The sequence below is a fragment of the Anser anser genome, assembly GCF_964211835.1.
Source record: "Anser anser genome assembly, chromosome: 4".
NCBI classification, from domain to species: domain Eukaryota; kingdom Metazoa; phylum Chordata; class Aves; order Anseriformes; family Anatidae; genus Anser; species Anser anser.
Window position 1 is genome coordinate 55,497,705 of NC_139724.1, and position 18,698 is coordinate 55,516,402.

The following is an 18,698-nucleotide window of genomic DNA, read 5'->3' on the forward strand; positions in this document are numbered from 1 at the left end:
TTATGTTCTTAATAGACAGTATTCCCCTTACACAATTTTCTTAAGCCAAAGTGACTAAGATTTGTTTACAGTTTTTCTAGTTTTTAGTCTTATTAAAATGTATCACTTGTATTATAACAACTGTAAAAAAATTTCAGTCTATTATGTTGTATGAACAGACTTTGTCTGAAAAGGCACAAAATACATGCCTTGCAGATAGGGCATAGAAATAAGGTAAGGAATGGGAGGGGAAGGACTGCAGTTGGAAAAGGAAAAACAAATCTTCTGAACCTAAAATTTTAAGGTGAAGCTTCCACAGATTGGAGAAAAAAAGAAGAGCAGCTCACAGGAGCAAATTGGTAAAACATAAAAACTCTTGGAATGTTTATAGCTGTGATCACAAAGGGTGATTAATAAGGGTGGTTTGAAGCATCTGACAGAAAGGTCAGGCCGACATATGCTATAATCAGTATATATGTCATTATATTGCTTTTCCCAGTGTCTATAGCAAAATGACTTGATTCTGATTATATAGATTTTTAAGATCTTTGGAATGCAATAATATTGCTAAGCTGGAAAATCCTACGGGAATGAGTAAGGTTAAGTGCTGAATACAGGGGAGATGGAGAAAGATGTGGATGCATTCAAGTTGCAAATTTCATACAGACACTTGTTAAAAAAAAAAAAATTAAATAATGTTGGTTTGGGAGATTGTTGGTAGCTAGGCCGAACAATACAAGCAGGCAAGAGAATTTAGTGTTCCTCATGAAGTCAGTGCCTGTTCTACCCTGTGTATGCTTTGCAGCTCTTAATTCAGGCCTGCATGGGTTCTGAACCTTCTGTGGGTTTACAGCAGCTGGGGAGAGCAAGTCCTGTCTGTTCTCTTACTGAACTTATGCAATATGAGGTGAGTTTTGAGGATGGGAATAGATATGAAATTGAAGCTGAAAATAGAAGTTCCTGGGTGGGAAAAATTATATTGCTGGTGCTCTGCAGACCTTTTCAAAGTGATGTACAAGGCGATAGAGAAGCAGCATTGGTTGATGCCAGGTGCTCTTGCTGCAACAGCTAAAAAGCCAACAAAAAGGTTTTTGAAGTCCTGGTTTATAACTCATATTTACACATAATGAAGCTGAAGAAAAGCTACTTTCCCAGTAGCTTTTGAGTTGAGCCCAATACATTTGCTGTACGAGATGAAAGCCATTTGGATTTACACTGTAGGGATAATCTTCCTCTTATAAGGGATCCACTGACATCAGGCAGCATTTGTTTGTGTGATGTGAGCTGTGGCAGTAGCTGTCTGACAACTTCTTATTTTCTGTTTTTTCTTATATTCCAGCGGTTACAGGATGTGACTCCAGGCATGTGGTACAGATTTTGCTGTCTGTTGCCATGAGTGATGTTACACAATGTCTTTATACAAGGGTGCAATCTGCAACATCAGTAGAGTTACTGTGGCATGTCACTGTTGTTGAGTGTTGTCCTCCAACAGGTGCCTCAGGCATTGCAGAGAGAATAAAATATAGTTTACATTATTAATAAATTCAAATATTTCAACTAACAATTACTGTGGAAGGTTGGTCCATCTCTAACTGACCTCACATCAAGATCGAATTATGCTGTCTAGAGAAATGTTCAGCAGTTGTTCATTGACGTGCTGTTAGCTCCTCACACTGCAGCTGAAGGCAATTAAAACCATGTAACGTGGCTCAGGCCACATGCAGTAATTTTTTTAGGCCACAGTAAATGGGCACAAATCCTAGCCTGGAAATAAAAACCATGATGATAAAAAAAGAAACACACTGATTTGTGCTCTTGCTTGTTAGTGTTACCTTCTCTGGTTGAACCTGCAACCTTGCATGCAACTTCCAAGAATGATGGTGGAAAAAGGCTGTGGCTCTGTCTTCACTGCCGTCTTCCCCAACATCACTGAAGTCAGAGCACCTGAGGAGCTGCAGAACCTCTCTTGAACTGAAGTTGCCTCGCTTGGATTGCAGTACCAGATTTGTTGTTCTAATGTTGTAGGTTGGACACTGCAGTGTTTGGCTCTTTTTTTTTCCATTTCATGTGCTTGCATGCTGGTGGTGGTGGGGAGTTCAGCTCACTTTGACCTTACTGCCTGCTGCTTTTATCCCCTGTTAAGAGCCACTCACTTCACAAAAGCTTTCACACAGTCTTCAAAATAAATAAAAATCAGCTTCTTGTACTTAGTTAACTAAGAAAACAGGGTTTAATTGATCTTTCTGTAAATGGATTTGAGGAAGAAGGTATGATTTTTTTTTTAGTGAACTGTTGAAGTTTCTGCTTTTATTTATAATGGTGTGTTGATCCCAATCATGGAGCTGTACGCTCTCCCTCTGTGGATAATGATTTATTCTACTAGAAAATTTCCTCAGGATTATGGCCTTTCCACTTGACTTTCCTGACCAGGTCTGAGGCACCTCAGAAGAGGGTCAATGGATAAAGAATCACTCTGGCTTGGCTGGCATCTTGTGCCTCATGATGCTACCAAGGGGTTTAGGAGGTAGGCAGCTTACACATAGAAGACTCTTTCATTTTAATGTTGGAAGGGTAGCCTGGAAAACATGTTTTGCATATGGCCATGAGAAATAGTATCACCTCCTCAACTAAATGCTTGGATGTACCTAAATAGGCTGTAATAGCTATGAAATGAAGTCATACCCCAACTTGCATTAGTTTTGGTTTAGAATAGGTTTGTTAATTCTGAGTATCTATGAAAATGAAATTAGATTTGTGTATTGAATCTGTGTTCTTCATGGAGACCTCTTAAAAGTGGTCCAAGAGCTGCAGAAAACTGCAGGGTGTTCCTTTTGTATTCAGGTAGTGTCAAACTGGTAGCTGCTATGAGACACCAATGATTTCTCTGGAACAACAAATTCTATGCTTTGTGAGACCCTGTGCAAATAGTAGTTTTAAGAGTGAAGGAAAGTAAGCAGAAACTACTGCTCTGAGGACAGGTGATGTACGATATAGATGGTTATAGATTTTTTTTTTAGTCCCTGCATTATACTTTTCACTGAAAAGTTTTTGTGATACATAAGAACAGATCCTGCTGAGACTAAATAAGGACTCAGCAGCTCTTCTGAGCTAAAAATCCAGGAGTACTGAGTTAATAGCATTTATTTATACACAGGATCAAAAAAACTCTTCTGAAGTCATCATGTAATTAAATGTTTATGAAATCCTTTCTTTGGAACACCCTGCTTGGTCTGTATTTTTCATTCAGTACCAATGGGCTGTCCATCCAGGAAGTAGTAGTAATATGCTTGTGAGGCAGCACCTTTTCTACCTCTCTAGAGGACTGGTGGGAGGACATCTTGCTGGTGTTAAACAGGCAAGGAGTTTGTGTTTAGTTTGAGTTAAGAAATTCATAAAGAATTGATAGATCTTCCAGAAACAATGAACTATTGGACTTTAGTGTAGTAAGAATTCCTGTATTAAAATGGATTCCAAGTTGTCATTTGAGTAATACTTCAAACTTGTTTCTCTGAAGTGCTGCAGTGACAGCAGGCACTGAATTTGCTGTGGCAAGGAAATCTGTTCTGGATTGCTATATAAGGTTTGCTCTTGGTGTTCGTTGTGGGAGTAGGCTATGTGCATTTACAATGCAAATGAGAAGGGACTTCTTTCACATGTCTCTGAGTAGACATGTAGCCTTCACTTTGGAAGGCTAAGAAAACAAAACTTACTGTCTGCACATGTAGTACAATAGAAGATCTTACAGTTCTCATTGATCATTTTCCCACATACTGAAATATTTTATCCTGGTTTAAAATTAAATGCATAGTTACTAAACCCACTGTCTACCCTTTACTGAAGCAACATTTACTTGTTTCTGTTAATTTTTTTGAACGCTCATGGGTCTGATTTTTAAAAGGCATCTACCTCTGCAGCCAGGGAATTTAATTTCTCTTGGTTTATTTGTGTAATAAATGTTTAGCGGTTATTAAACTTTTTTGAATGTGAAGTGTAAAAATGAAAAGTAGGCCTGAATGACTTGGAATGAACACTTCCTCTATCTGATCTCAACAGATGTAGGGAATTGTCTCTGCTTTGAGAACTTTCAGTACCGATGCTGCGAATGAGCTCTATAATGATTTGTAACCAAATCACAAATCACTTTTGAGATGGAATAAGCAGCTTGACAGAAGTATGTTTTTTTGAGACAGATTTATGCATTGGCAGAGTAGTGACTACACAGAAGCAAGAAATATCATTCACAGAGGGCAGGAAGAAGAAGCAGTGATTTTTGGGAAGCTGACTACAGGGAGGAACTCTGTTAGAGGAGAAATAGGAACATAACTGTGGCTAGATTTTTCACGTTAATCTTCAGCATTTGCTCAGCTAAATATTGGGCTTGAAGCAATGTGACTTATTTAAGGTTGACCAAAAATAGCTCTCAGGAGGAATTTGAATGAGAATGTGTGTGGGAGGGGAATGGCATACTGGAGTGGAAGGCTTTCTCTTTGCGGAGTGGGCAGTGCGGAGGAAGTGTGAAAGTAGCAGGAGAAGGAGGCAAAGAGGAATTTCTGAGTAAGCTGTCGTGACAGAAGGCGAGGTCCAAGAAATAATTTAGGATGGTAAGCCTTTAAGACCAAACCTAACCTGATATCGTAATGCAGAGAAAAGTACTGTAGAGGGTAAAAAAAATAAAAAATAAAAGAATGGGTGTGGTTTGAATGAAGACTGGTTGAACAGCTGCTTATTAGAGCTTATCAGGAAGCAATGATAGGAGTATGGAGGTTAAGTTATGATGTTTAGAATATGAATGCTTATGTCCATGGGACAAAGAAAAGGTTAGATAGCCTTTATGTTGGTGAGAGTTTACTAAATGTGATATAAAACACAAGGCTCTGTTTTGCTGCAGGAGTGAATAATGAAGAAAAAGGGTTTGCCAAAAAGCAACATGGGGAAAAAATGTAGAAGGTGCTGCTGGGAGAGGAATAGGTCTATTCTGTTTGTGCTTAAATTTAGCTGGCTATCACTCATTCAAGATACATGCCAGTTGACAAAGGAGAGAAGGCTGAACTGATAGGTGTGAGAGCATCAAGAATCAGAGGTGTAAAGCAGATAGGAGAATCTCCCATGAGAACGCAATAAGTGAGAAACATCAAACTTGTGAGTTCTTAGGACAGAGCTGTAACAAAAGCTGACTTACATTTTGCTGCCCAGCAGACATTGTCACCTACTTCACCCTTTTAATATCTTAGTTGCCTCTTCTTTCCTTGATTTTTTTCCTTCTTTTTGTCATCTTCATTCTCGCATCCAGGACAGATCAATATCTTGTGTTAAAACAAATACAGTGTTTTTGATGCAGTTTAATTATAATTGAAAGCTAAACTCATAGCTTTTGAAATATTGAAGACCTGAAAACTATACTCTGGTTTATTACCAAGTCTGTAGGCAACTTCAGGGCTGTAGTTCTCGTAGGCTCAGATTTCTGTAAGGTGATGGAAAAAATCTGCTCTGACTTCTTTTTTGCAGGATTAGAGCAGTGAGTCCATATGGACACCTTTGGTCCACTAGAATTGCATGGAGATCCTATTTAGGTATCTAGGTCCTCCTAAGGCACCTGCACCAGAACTGTGCTGTCCTGGATCCTTGTTGGTGCTTGTGACCAGGCATGTGGGATATGCACAGGCTGTCAGTGGCCCTACATCAGACTCCCTGGTATTTAACTGTGGATTCTTCTTTCTAAGGCCAACAGTTCAAGTTAAGGACAAGAAAATGTGTTCTTGCTATTTGGGCCTTCCCTTTCTGCACTTGAAGGATGCTATCTATTAAAGCTTTGTACCAGAAATATCAGCTGGGTGATTTACCTCAGTCTCAAACTGTCAAGCAGCTCAAAGTACATCTAAAGACCTGCATGTAGTGATACAGAAGTGCTATTTATCAAAGCTCTGTGTGACGTTAGTGGTTATGTGGTACTTGCTTAAAGCAAATCTGGCTCTGACTTGCCCAGAAATAAAAAACAGAAGGTTTCCTGGAAGAAAAGTTACATACTTTAAGATGGAAGACCATGAACACATGGCAGCTGAGGCAATACTTAGCTCAGATATTTGTTACTGTTTCTTTTTTTTTGTGCCTAATTATCTGTGTTTTTACAACTCAGGTCTTACATACTTTTCCCTTTGTTTTCTTTTTAAAGATCTTCAAAGTTAAGAACAGCCTACCATTCTAACTACTTCCTTGAGTTAGATACTTCTGCTATTTAATTTGAATACACATAGCTGTGTGTTTATCTAATTCCATTTCTTGACACAAATAAACCTGATGCAATTTAAAATATGGTTTAAATGTAAAAGTGACTGAAGACAGCCAAATAAACTTGGAAAATGCATCTATCTCCTTTTCTGGGAAAACAACCAAAGGCTTTTAGCAAACCTTAAGAGGTGCCTTTTATTTGATTACATACTGTAATATTCCATTAAGGAAACATTTTAAAATAGTGTTAGGAAACCATTGAATCTTACTAGGTGATTTCATCGGGACTTTGTGTATGTGAGTTTTTAAAGTGAACTTGGAAGCATACAAAAGGGTTGCAGGGTATTACCTTGAGTCCTGTACCCCAGGGACACTTGAAGCCAGATGAGGGCCAGGAAAGGCCTGACACTGTGCACCCCCTTGAACATAAGAATGACGGCTGGAACAACCCCCTTGCCTGAATTCTTGGGCACCACACAGGTAACAGTGATGAATTGATGTTTTTTGCTTTATATTCCTCTGAAACCAAAGAAAATTGGACACCCACTGTACCAGCTTTGCATGCATATTTCAGTTGTATATACCCTTTCTTATTTGTAAGAGTTAGTGAAGGAAAAGAGGAACTTGAAATATCTATTGTGCCTGTGTCTGGCAACAAGATGCTTTGTCAAATGGCATCTGAGCGTGCTGTGATACAGACACATCGGCTTTGAATTCAATAGAGATCACTGACATGCTTCAGGAAAGCCACTCAACAGATGGTAAATTAAAACAACTTCTGTCCCCTAACAAGCTGGGATGGTTTTGAATTGCTGGCCTGAGGTTAAAAAAAAAAAAGCTGTCAATTATTCAGACTGAATTTACATTTCTTATTACCACATACTACATTCCTGGGCAGAACCTGTTAGCTCTGAGGTGACCAACACACAGAGCAGCTTCTAAAGCTTGCCTGGGCTTTGGTCATGAAAAACTAATCAGTTGCAGTGTTTCTTATTCATCTTAAGTTTTTTTATACTTTCTTGTTTGTGTTACTATGTTTTCAATTTAGAGAACAGTGAAAACTTTTTTGCAGACTATAGAAACGGATAATTTTGGATGTTCAAAATACCCGTTATAAATATCTAGCATTGGACAGAAGGGAGCCTCTTCCTCTGCTTGATGGAAATCATTCTTCTTATGCCTGATTTGAATTTTTGTGCATGTTTACAGCTTACTGTAATCAATGGATTATCTGTATAGCATTTGCTGTGGGTTATAGAGGGTTAATGTTCTTCATTGGTGTGTAAGTGTTTGCCTGTGAACCAAAAGGTTGGGAAGGTAGGTGTGTGTGTCCCACTCTTTAATCATCCACTGTCATTGTGCTGTGAAAAGGCAATGAGAAATCAAATCTGGGAGGAGTGTTAAATCACTTGTGGGAGACAGCATCTGGATGCTGTAGGACAGGAACAGGAGACATGCCTATCACAGCTCCTATGTGTTTCTCTTTTGAGACTTGACCCTCCACAGACCTGGTACTGAAATGCATCGTTTAAAAAACAGAAGTTGCCAATCATTTCTAATTAATACTACTAGATAGCTACTGATTGAGGCTGAGACTGTGAATACATACACACACTTGGAATATCACTGAAGAAGGCACCTTCTTCACAAAGAAAAATAATAATAAAAAAATAAAAATAAAATAAATATAAATATAAAATAAAAAAATAACCTTTGTTTACAGTCTGAATGCCACTTGCAGGATGATACCTCTGTTATTAGTCTAACTTGAGTTTTTCACCCAGCATTTTGCACATAACATTTATTTTGTACTCCCTTAGAGTAAGGGTTTTCAACTTTTTCCTTCTGCTGATCAAGATTCCACATAGTACCTAAATTTCCTTAGACCTGCATTTTTCCTGAAATGTTGAATTGTGAAAATTCAGGTTTAAAAAAAAAAAAGTAAAATCCAAGCACATGGCAGATGCTTAATTTGTCTACCTTTCTTAAAAATTATATCCTTAAATGAAGGGAAAAGCTTGGAAAAGCAAAAGTTTCAATCTGGAACACCAGACCTCTCAGGCACTGCTGAACAGCTGTTGTGAGACACCAAGGGGACTATGGTACCATGCAGTGACCTATGAGAAGGGAAAAGATGTGAATAAAAATGAATATAAACATCAATGCTGATGAGTAGAATTAAAGCTTGTTTGCAGACCATGTGGAAATATAATTTTAAGTTAAAAATAACTTGCATATATATGTAAATAGGAGCATATTCAGAATATGCAGAAGGGAATGTGAAGAGTTGTGTGAAGAAGTGTTAAGAATTGTACAAAACTGATGACTGAGCAAATAAAAAGATGCCATAAATAAGTAGTTATTAGGCACACTATGAAATGTTTAGATTATTGAGCTAAATGAAGAAACTGTTAGTAACCAGGAATTCATTAGTTGGAAACAATAACATGATGTAGTGGTCTCTTAGTGTAGATATGTTAATATGATGTGAGCAAACACAAAAGGCTACTAAATGTTTACAGATCATCTTTGATATAAATAATGCTAAAAGAGGGAAGTATATAAATTGATATTTCAACTGAAAGCTATGCATCCACAGAGATTTATAGTCTCTAGAGAAAGCTATCTTGAAGATTCCCTATCTTGTAAGCACAGACTCTGAAAGAGTAATTTTAAATCCCAAATACCTCAATCATATTTTTAACTGCTGAAAACTGACATGGCTCTGCTATCAGTGAAGTGCTGTTCCCTTAAAACAGCCAAGAATTTTAGACTTCAGTTTGCAATAACCTTTAGCACATCTGTTTCATTGTGCTTTAGGGAATAAAGGCCTTTATTTACACTTACGGGGTATAACCAGGAGAATGAATGGAATAACAGTGCTTTATTTATACTTGTTTATTTTTCCTAGTCTTTTTCCATGAAGTAGATCATCTATGGTCATCTATGGAGATGCAGAAAGCAGTGCAAAGTACTGATTTTTTTTCTACAAGCAAAACACAATGTTTTGGCAACAGTTTAAATCAGTTTTCAGAGATGGTGAGGAATGATTATGTTGTTCAGTGTACTACAAATTATTGTAAGTTTCAGTGAATGATAAACAATACAGTACACTTGGTGGAAAAAGAAATCACTGTATTTCTTGGTTAAAATGCCTTTTTCTTTTTGAATAGAAAAATTTGGTTGTGCAAACCAGTAGGAGTAGCTTGAAGTTTATCACCCAGTCTCTCTGGGATTATACCTTTAAACCTATATATCTTCTAAGCTCTGATAATGTCATGTGTTTTCGTTTGAATTATTGGAGGAGATAAACTTTACAGAATATAAACCATTCTAAACATTTTTCTGAAGTGATATCCCATTTCATGTCTTTGAACTGTATTTTAGGAACGTGTATTGTTAAAAGACAGCTACATGTGCGCTTAAAACATGGTCATATTTCTTCTAAACTCCCCAACATTTTCTACCTACAACTGCAATAAGGAATTACTGAAAATAAAAATGACCTTCAATAGTAAATATCCATTATTTTGAACGCATCCTGTTATATCTGATCTAAATCCTGATCTGTGTAGGAGAGGCAGAAAAAGTAAAATTGCTGGGTGGTGTGGGGAAGAGGCCGTGCAAAAACGGGAGAGGTTATTCTAAAAAGTAAACAGGTATTTGAATTGTTATACCATGGGTTCTAGGATGACCCACTAATACTCATCTGAAAAAATGGAGTTTTAGAGAAATATCCGTTTCACAACCTGATGTGATTCTTTTTTCATGTCACCATTCTTTTACCTAATCTATATTTTGCCAATTGAGAAAACGAAACCCAGGGGAAGATCCAGATCCCTCTGGTTCCTTTTCTTGGTTTTGTGTATAATTGCAATAATCAACTCTGATTACTGGAAAAAATACTTTTCATATCTGTGTTTATTGTTCTGCAGGGAGAACTGTTAAAGATCCCCTGAATATTTCGACATCGTCATTATTAGGAACAGACGTTATTTATTGTCATTAATGCTAACTGTAGGCAGAAGTACTGCATGAAGTCTGCAATTTTACAAAACTCTGTTTAGAAGGTTTGCAGAAATACTGAAAATCAATACTTTTTTACTGTAACTTAAAAATCTGTTTAACTCCCCCTTCGGGGTATTTCATATTTGTTTTGCAGCTTAGAAAATTTTTGTGTAGAGGCAACGTCTAATAAAAGTGAGAACTTTAACCTACCTCATTCACCATACCTTTATTGGATGTGTAGTATCAACTTGTGTGTGTGCTTCAAAGTATAAACTCCTCCAGTATAAAGAAATTCTTAAATAGTTACAAGCAAAAATTTAGACTTCGGATATGTACTCCCAACACAGGGAGAAAGAAAGAAACATTGGCAGTGCTAGGTTAAAGGTTGGACTAGACTATCATAAAGGTCTTTTCCAAACTAAGTGATTTTATAGTTCTATGTCAGATAACAGAAATGGCGCAGCTGTTGGGAAAATATCTATTTAGGAATAAATTTGAACATCTGGGGTCTTTAACTCATCTGTATGAGGTTCTGTGTTCAAATCTTAGATATTTTGCCTATTCATTTCACTTTCATAGTGTTGGGCTGAAGATATTAGAATTTATTCACTTCACTATCTTGCTCACGTCTGGCTTTTTCAGATGGCTGATCACATTATTCATCTACTCATCTATGCCCTTAGGGGAGGAGCTGAATGGGAAGGACTGAGGATTCCATGCTTTTGACTTTTGGATGGTAGTTCTGGTTTACATTTAATCACTTTAATCAAGCTATTTGCAGGTGCCTGGGCAGAAATTACTTGATGGCTACATTTCCTAGTAAGCATAAGTGTGAAGTCTAAAAAACCAAGTTTTATATAAGTGTACTTTCCCTATGAAAAAGACAGAAAATATTCAAGACTGCACTTCCATATCTATTGCTGTATGACTAAACTTGAAGATATACTTGGATCCGTATCTAACTATAACAGCTAGGCTTTTTTTTGGCACTGCATCTTGATTCTACTTATAATCACAAGATGGCTGGGGTTGAAAGGGACAGCTGAATGTCATCTGGTCTAACCCCCTGAGTGACTTAGAGTAGGTTTCCCAGGACTGCATCCAGATGGCTTTTGAAGATTTCCAGGAGGTAGACTTCACGACATCTTAGGGCAACTTGTGCTGGTGCTCAGTCAGCCACACAGTACAGAAGTGCTTCCTGATGATCAGAGGGAACCTCTAGTGTTTCAGTATGTGCCCACTGCATCTTGTCCTGTCATCATTAATGAAGAATTTAAAACAGATTGGACCAGACTGATCCATTGGTATGCTGCTGTTGTTGGCCTCCAACTATACTTTGTATATCTTTGTTCACCATACTCTGGGACTGGCCATTCAGCTAGTTTTGTCTACCCCACTGTCTTCATACCCAGCCCATATTTCAACAGCTCTTCCATGATTATCTTATGGGAGACAGTAAAAAGCCTTACAGAAGTCCGGGGAGACTATATGTGCTACTCTGCCCTCATCTACCAAGTGAACTATTTCATTGTAGAAGGCTATCAAGTTGATCAAACATGACTTCCCCTTGGTGAATTTAACTACTCTCAATTGCTTCCTTGCCCTTTGCATGCCTGGAGATGGTTTTCAGGAAGAGTTGCTCTATCACCTTCCCACACACTGAGGTGAGGCTGACTGACATGTAGTTTCCTGTGTCCTCCTTCTTGAAGGTAGGAGTGATATTTGCTTTCCTCTAATCCCAAGATACCTCAGTTGCCACAGTCAAAGACTGAGACTGGTATCAAAATATCTGCCAGCTTCCTCAGCAGTAATGAGTATATCCTATCAGGGCCCATAGACTTAAGTATGTCCAACTTGCCTAAGTATCCTTAACCTGATCCTCTTCAACCATGGTAGTTTTTTCCCTCCTCCAGACTCTCCCCACAATCTTTGGGCCTGGATTTCCTTGAAGGCTGGTAATGTCTTCTCAGAATAAGGTGAAGAGGGCATTCAATACCTCCTATGCAGTTCTGTGGCACTGGTGTACTTATGTATGTATAGGAGCCTTTCTTGTTGTTTTTGATATTCCATATCAGAGTCAACTTGAAGTGGGCTTTCATTTCATTCAGTGAATGAACTTCTGACCCTCTTAAATGAAGGACCTGTATTGCTTGTATTGCTTGCAAGAAAACATATTTAATGAAATATGTAGATCACTTTCTTGTACCTCTGTTAAAGCTAACCCTTGCTTTATTGCTCCCTGTAGACACACGAGCTGTGATTAAGAAGAAAAAGTGTATAAAGAGCTTTTAGTCAAATGAATGCCTTTGACAGATATTGATTTAACATAATGCACTTACGAATCCCATATGCTATTAAGAGGATGTCTTCAAAGAGGTGAAAAAAGATAAACCTAGAGAAATGTCACTTATGAAACTGAAAAGAATCATAATGACTTGCTGGTCAGGAGCATTAAACAATGTAAGTCACTGAATAAAAAATTGTTGACAGCTATTTGTGATACTGTTCTTATAATCAGATTCCAGAAATTCTGAAATGAATGTCCTCTTCAGTGGCGTAAAAATGGTATGTATGGTTACTTCCTCCAAAAGGAGATCTATTTATCACAGCAGCTCTAAAACTTATCAGAAACTGTTGTCTACAGTAATGAAAGTTTCAGTGTTCACTCTAGTCATACTCTGGAAAAGACCGTTCTGTCTCTACAGAAGAAAAATGTGAAGGTATCTTTAGGTAGAAGGTCAGAAGACTTGCCCATCTGCTTCTCATAGTGGCTCAAGAAAGGATTTGGAAAAATGCTATAACAGAACATAACTCTACACAGAACTGATCATCTTTTAATGCACACATAAAATGAGAAAAACTGAGTATATTTGCTACAAAATTCCTCTTACAATGCAGCCCTTCCTCTTCTTCTCAGGTGGAAAAGCATACAGTCATGTTTGAGAAATCATTATCCCTAGAACAAACGTAAGATCTCTGCTTCATGAGATTCAACTTTTGGTCTTTTTGGAGTGTTGCTGGTCAGTGGTAAAGGAGGGAAGCAAGTTATCTCCTTTGTTTGCTGTCTGTGTCACTTGTTGCAGCTTTTACTTTTGTTATTGAAAAGTGGCTATTAGGATAAAGTTCAGAATATGGCATTTAGATTGTTAGTGAGTCTTTGTTATGGTTTAATCCAGTATACAGCTAAATACCATGCAGCTGTTTGCTTATGTCCCTCCACCCTGACAGCCTAGCCCTCGCCTTCCCCCCATAGGATGGGGAAGAAAAGTGAAAAGTACAAGAAAACATGGGTTGGGATAATGACAACATAATAAGGAAGAAGAAGAGAAGAAACAAACAAAATAAACAGAAGTGATGCACAGTGCCATTACTTACCACCAGCTGACTGATGCTCAGCAAGTCTGTGAGCAATGCCTTCTCCCCCTGGTCTTGAATGACTCCTGCAGTTTTTGTTGTTCAGCATGACCCCGTATGGTAAGAAATATCCCGTTGGCCAGTCTGGATCAGCTCTTCTGGCTCTGTCCCTTCCCAGCTCTTTGTGTACCCCCAGCCTCCTCGCTGGTAAGGCAGCACAAGAAGCTGGGAAGTCCTTGATTCAATGTAAGTACTGCTGTTCATCAGCTGTTCATCAACAACTAAAACATCAGTGTGTTATCAACACTATTTTCCTCCTAAATGAAAAACACAGCACCATACCAACTACTAGGAAGAGAACTAACTATCTTACCTGGTAAACTAGGATGCTTGGATTTTATCCTATCCACAAAAGAAAGGATGGGATGTATGGAAAATGATGGTATTCTAGAATAACTGCAGCATAAGGTTCAAGAGACTTATTGAATAAATCCATAATTAAATGAAACATTTATAGGTACAGAACTGTTTCTGTCTACCGCACTCATTTATAAACTACATAGTGTCTGATACTTGAAACTTTTATGATTTAATTTCTTTAATAGTGCTGTATACAAGAACAGTACGTTTACTGTTCTTCAATACAGAAGAATTGTTAGCACAAACTAGCATCAATGTTGTCTGTGAAAAATCATATTTCTTATTGTTTTGTTAGCTGAGGATCTAGGATTGATTTGTGCTCAGCAATGTATCATCCCTGAGACAGCGTGCAAAGTGGGTACATGTTCATTTAGAGCTCTGATACATGAGCTTGATGAGAAAAGACAGGTATAAATTAGGAAAAGGTCAAATCCAAGAGGGACCAAAATGCTATAACAGTGTGTGTACACGCTGAATACACGGGAAACCTTGTATCATCTATATATACACATATATTTACACCTATAAAATTGAAGCACTCCAGGAGCTGCAGATGCTTGCTGCATCATAAGCTTTAATATAAGGCAGAGTCATTCTGGGTGACTGAGTGCCTCGCTGAAGAGGGACAAATGTGAAAAAGGTGAGGAAAAACTTGGGAAATAACTACCGTAAACTTCCATCATGCCCAGATAGAGGGGGTTTTGGTAGTATTTGTGAGCTAGATTTCTGTGTCTTGTAGCACCTAAGTATTTGTTTATATGCATGGAAGTAATTGAGGAAAATGTGTATATCAAGATATACGATCTCTAAAAAGATAGTATTTTCTGTCAAATTAGCTTGTAATTTCACAGTACTTCAATTTTTTTTTGTTTTATAATTGGAAGATTAAACTGAATTTCAATAGAACAAGACAAGATACACGTTGCTGCACAACTGCTGCCTTTAAAGTTACTAAAACTTCAAAAATCAGTGATAGGACTAGTATTTCTGATCTAAAAATGACTGCTAAGGATTCTCTAGAATTCAGGACCTTCACTGCAGTATAATGAAATCTTCAGTTACTTCATTGATACTAATAGTGTATCTTTTGTTTTCAAGTCCTTCTTCCTATTCAAATCCTAGAAATAACACTATTTAGAGGACTTGGTCTATGGAAAGCAAAGGTGAATTTTTTCTGGATTAAAATAACAACAAAACATGAAAATAAATTTACTGTGCTGAGAATCTATTACAAGACAAAATTTTTGCAGGCAGCCTGACAGAGGAGCATACTGAAAATGCAATGCCTGCATTAAGATCCTGGACATGTATCTAACAGGTAACATAAACATTGCTCCCTGTGCTGCACTCCTCATTGCTGCTATATGACCTGGTTACTACACAAAGGAAGCAGATACATGTGAGGGGATCATAGGCCCCTAAAACACATCCCAGTTTACCTGGAGGCTTTGAAAGTTTCACTCCATGAAATGAATCTACAATATATATAAACAGAGTCCTAAAGCCCAAGTGATGCTCAGAGATGGTTGAACTTTTATGCTGCACCTGCATTCACTGCAGGTTTCTGACAACGTGTTTTGAGCTTGGTGTCTGCGTGCTAGGAAAATTTGGCATGAAAGCAATTTTTTATGTGCATACACTTGGTCTGTTTTTTGTGTGCAAGCATAACGTGTTAATTGTTAAGTATGTGTTTGTATGCACACTCTCAACAGGAAGCACTTCAAACTGTGTGTTTGAATTCTAAGTGTTTATGGAAAACAATGTTGATACGGGGCAGGCTACTGTGAGTAGCCATATTAGAGTAATGTGAAAGGGGGAAGCTTCTAATCCTTAAGTTAAAGGACTGCCTACAGTCAAAAACAGTAACAACAGCTCTACTTAATATTGACAATGTCAGGCTTTACTGGCTGTGAGATCAGCAGGTTTCAGCTTACAACTATTAACTACAGAATCATAAATCATAGAATGGTTTGAGTTGGAAGGGACCTTAAAGATGTAGTTCCAACCCCCCTACCATGGGCGGGGACAGCTTCCACTAGACCATGTTGCCTGAAGCTCCATCTAATCTGGCCTTGAACGCTTCCAGGGATGGGGCATCCACAGAATTTCTTCCTAATATCTGATCTAAACTAATACCTGATCTAAATCTACATTTTTAAAGTTTAAAACAATTGTCCCTTGTCCTATCACTACACTTCCTGACAGTGTGTCTTTACCCTTGTTTCTTGTAGGACCCCCTTGAGTACTGGAAGGCCACAATGCAGTCTCCTTGGAGTCTTCTCTCTAGGATAAAGAACCATAGTTCTCTCAGGCCCTCTTCACAGGAGAGGTGCTCCAGCCCCCTGATCATCTTTGTGGCCATCCTCTAGACCTTCTCTAACAGATCAGTGTCCTTGTTCTGAGAGCATCAGAGCTGGATCTCTTACTCTACATGGGGCCACATGAGAGTAGAGTAGACGGGAAGACTAACCTCCCTTGACCTGCTAGCTACACTTCATGTGCTGCAGCCCAGGACAGGAATGGCAAATCACAGGTAGGATTTATTCTAATATATTTTAAAAATGACACAGATGTGAACTGTCTTAACTACTTCCTCTTACTGTTGCAACATTTTGGTGATATTACTGGTTACTTTCATGGTAGAATAAAGTGATGTTTTGTGCTTTGACAGTTCTTCACAACAAGGCAGGGTGCTTGGGTTGAATTGAGTTGGTCTAGGGTCTGTAATGCGTTGTTTTGCTTTTCAGAGATTCAAGTCTGACTACTTTGTTTAAAAATGTGCTTCAAACTCTGTTTAGTGAAGGTTACTGCTGGTAGTATGGAATCAAGTTATTTTGAGGCTAGGAAAGTCTCAGCTGAAGTATTTCTCACTGATTTCTACGGTAGAAATCTAATGGATATCAATGAGTTCAAACGAATTCAAAGTGGTGTTCCAGTGTCCTTGAAAAAAACATCCACTAGCCCTTTCATTGTAATGTATCTCTTTGAGGCAACATACATAGAAGGTTTATTTAGTTCAGCCAAGTTGCATATTGGGTATAATTATTCCTTTAAGTCCACAAGCCCATTAGAATACAGTGAAAGAACAAATTCATTAACTAATATCTATATAGAGAGATTTTATGCTTTTATGCATGATTTGAGGCCATTCAAAAATATGTTGCGGATATCAAGCAAGCTAATTGTGAGCTGAAGAAATTGGTGTCACTAATCTTGGAGTAAGTCACTACTGATTATGAAAGCATCTAGATTAAAAATGGGGCAATCATTGAGAGGTACTTACATCCCAAAATACTTTCATAAGTACTCACAATATATAAGAAGTATTTGCAGTACTTCACATAGATATTTTTGGATCTGTTTTGGAAATGGGTGAATAAAAAATAAAATAGAGTAGTAATTATAATTCTAGTAGAAGTAGAAAAAGAATTGGGTTCTGAATTCCTTTTTGTCTAGTTTTAAACCTTATGGCAGTGTCCTAAATTACTCCTTGGATTGATATCAAGAGTATTCTGCCACTGAATACTGGAAGATGTCTACTTGGTCAATGGATGATTTCCAAACTTTTTGGGTAATGATTCATGTAGTTTTATAACTGATACTTACTGAACCAACACTAACACTTCCAAAAGTGCTTATTTTGTCCTCACCCTGAACTGTCTAGAAACAAATCTTTATCAGCATGGAAGCCAAAGGGAAATCTGCATAACAGTGTTCCACAGTTAAAAAGCACTCTTTTTTTAATTTTTTTTTAATGATGGACACCTTTACGGCGCAGACACAACTCCCCTATGAGAAATTCATCTAGTTAGGTGGAATTGGGAAACATGGACACATAAAAGCTTGCACAGGTACACACTTTCCTGTTGTTGTATCAGGATTGCCCTCCTGTGGTGAATGTACAAACACTACCAGCTTGTTATAATTACATTCTGCTACAAATTCTATTTATTTATTTTTATGTGTAGGTTGAGAATTGGCTTGCAAATGATGTTTGTTGGGTCATTGTGCAAGTCAAATGTTATAAAGTAGATGCATCTACTCATAGCTTGAAAACATTCAATGAACTAGAAGAATGGAACCATTCTCTTGGGACTAAAGAATTGTGGATGCTTTTCTGTTGTTTACACTTAAAATGTCTGCATGTGCAAATTGTGCAATACTTGCATATATAATCTGAAAACAGATTTTATTTCTAGAATGATTCAAAGAAACAAAATGCAGTTCTGTTTGATAAGGTGGAATTTCTAATTACCTTATAACATGGGATCATTTATGCAAGAGACTATTGTATGTCAAAGTTATGTATCAATTGGATGGTGTTCTGGGAACTTTAAGAAGCTTATTTCATAGTTATTAAAAAGCTAGGAAGAAGTGCTGAGCTCTCTAGCTTAATTTTTTATGTTGCTGTATTAGAATTTGCAGTTCTGCATGTGATTTATGATACAATGGTTTCTTCTTTTGTAATCTCTCTACTGCTCTCATTAGCTCCACCTGTTTCTCCCAACATAAACATATGTTAATATTAAGGATTGTAATCTGTTTTGCTGTATTGAAAGGATTTCAAATTAAAAAAATATGTGAATGAGTTAGAGCTAAAGGAAAAAAAAAGAGCATACCAAACCTCAAAATAATAGTAATTACCACTGCCATCTACATTACCATCAAAATAATGATCATAGACTGTTATTTGGCACTGAGAAATTGACTAG

General features: G+C 37.6%; 1 protein-coding gene and 1 long non-coding RNA gene across 2 annotated transcripts in view; both read left to right on the forward strand.

The window, feature by feature from the left end:
- LOC310899387 (uncharacterized protein) overlaps positions 1-18,698 on the forward strand; it is a 147,915-nt gene that overhangs the window by 19,796 nt on the left and 109,421 nt on the right. Inside the window, exons 5-6 of the mRNA XM_083835708.1 lie at positions 15,237-15,304; positions 16,218-16,519. The gene's annotated coding sequence lies outside the window, so the exon portion shown is untranslated. The remainder of the gene's footprint in view (positions 1-15,236; positions 15,305-16,217; positions 16,520-18,698) is intronic.
- LOC310899390 lies at positions 6,571-10,617 on the forward strand. The gene is made up of 3 exons (XR_014584256.1): positions 6,571-6,684; positions 9,116-9,243; positions 10,140-10,617. It is a non-coding gene; the product is annotated as an uncharacterized lncRNA (long non-coding RNA).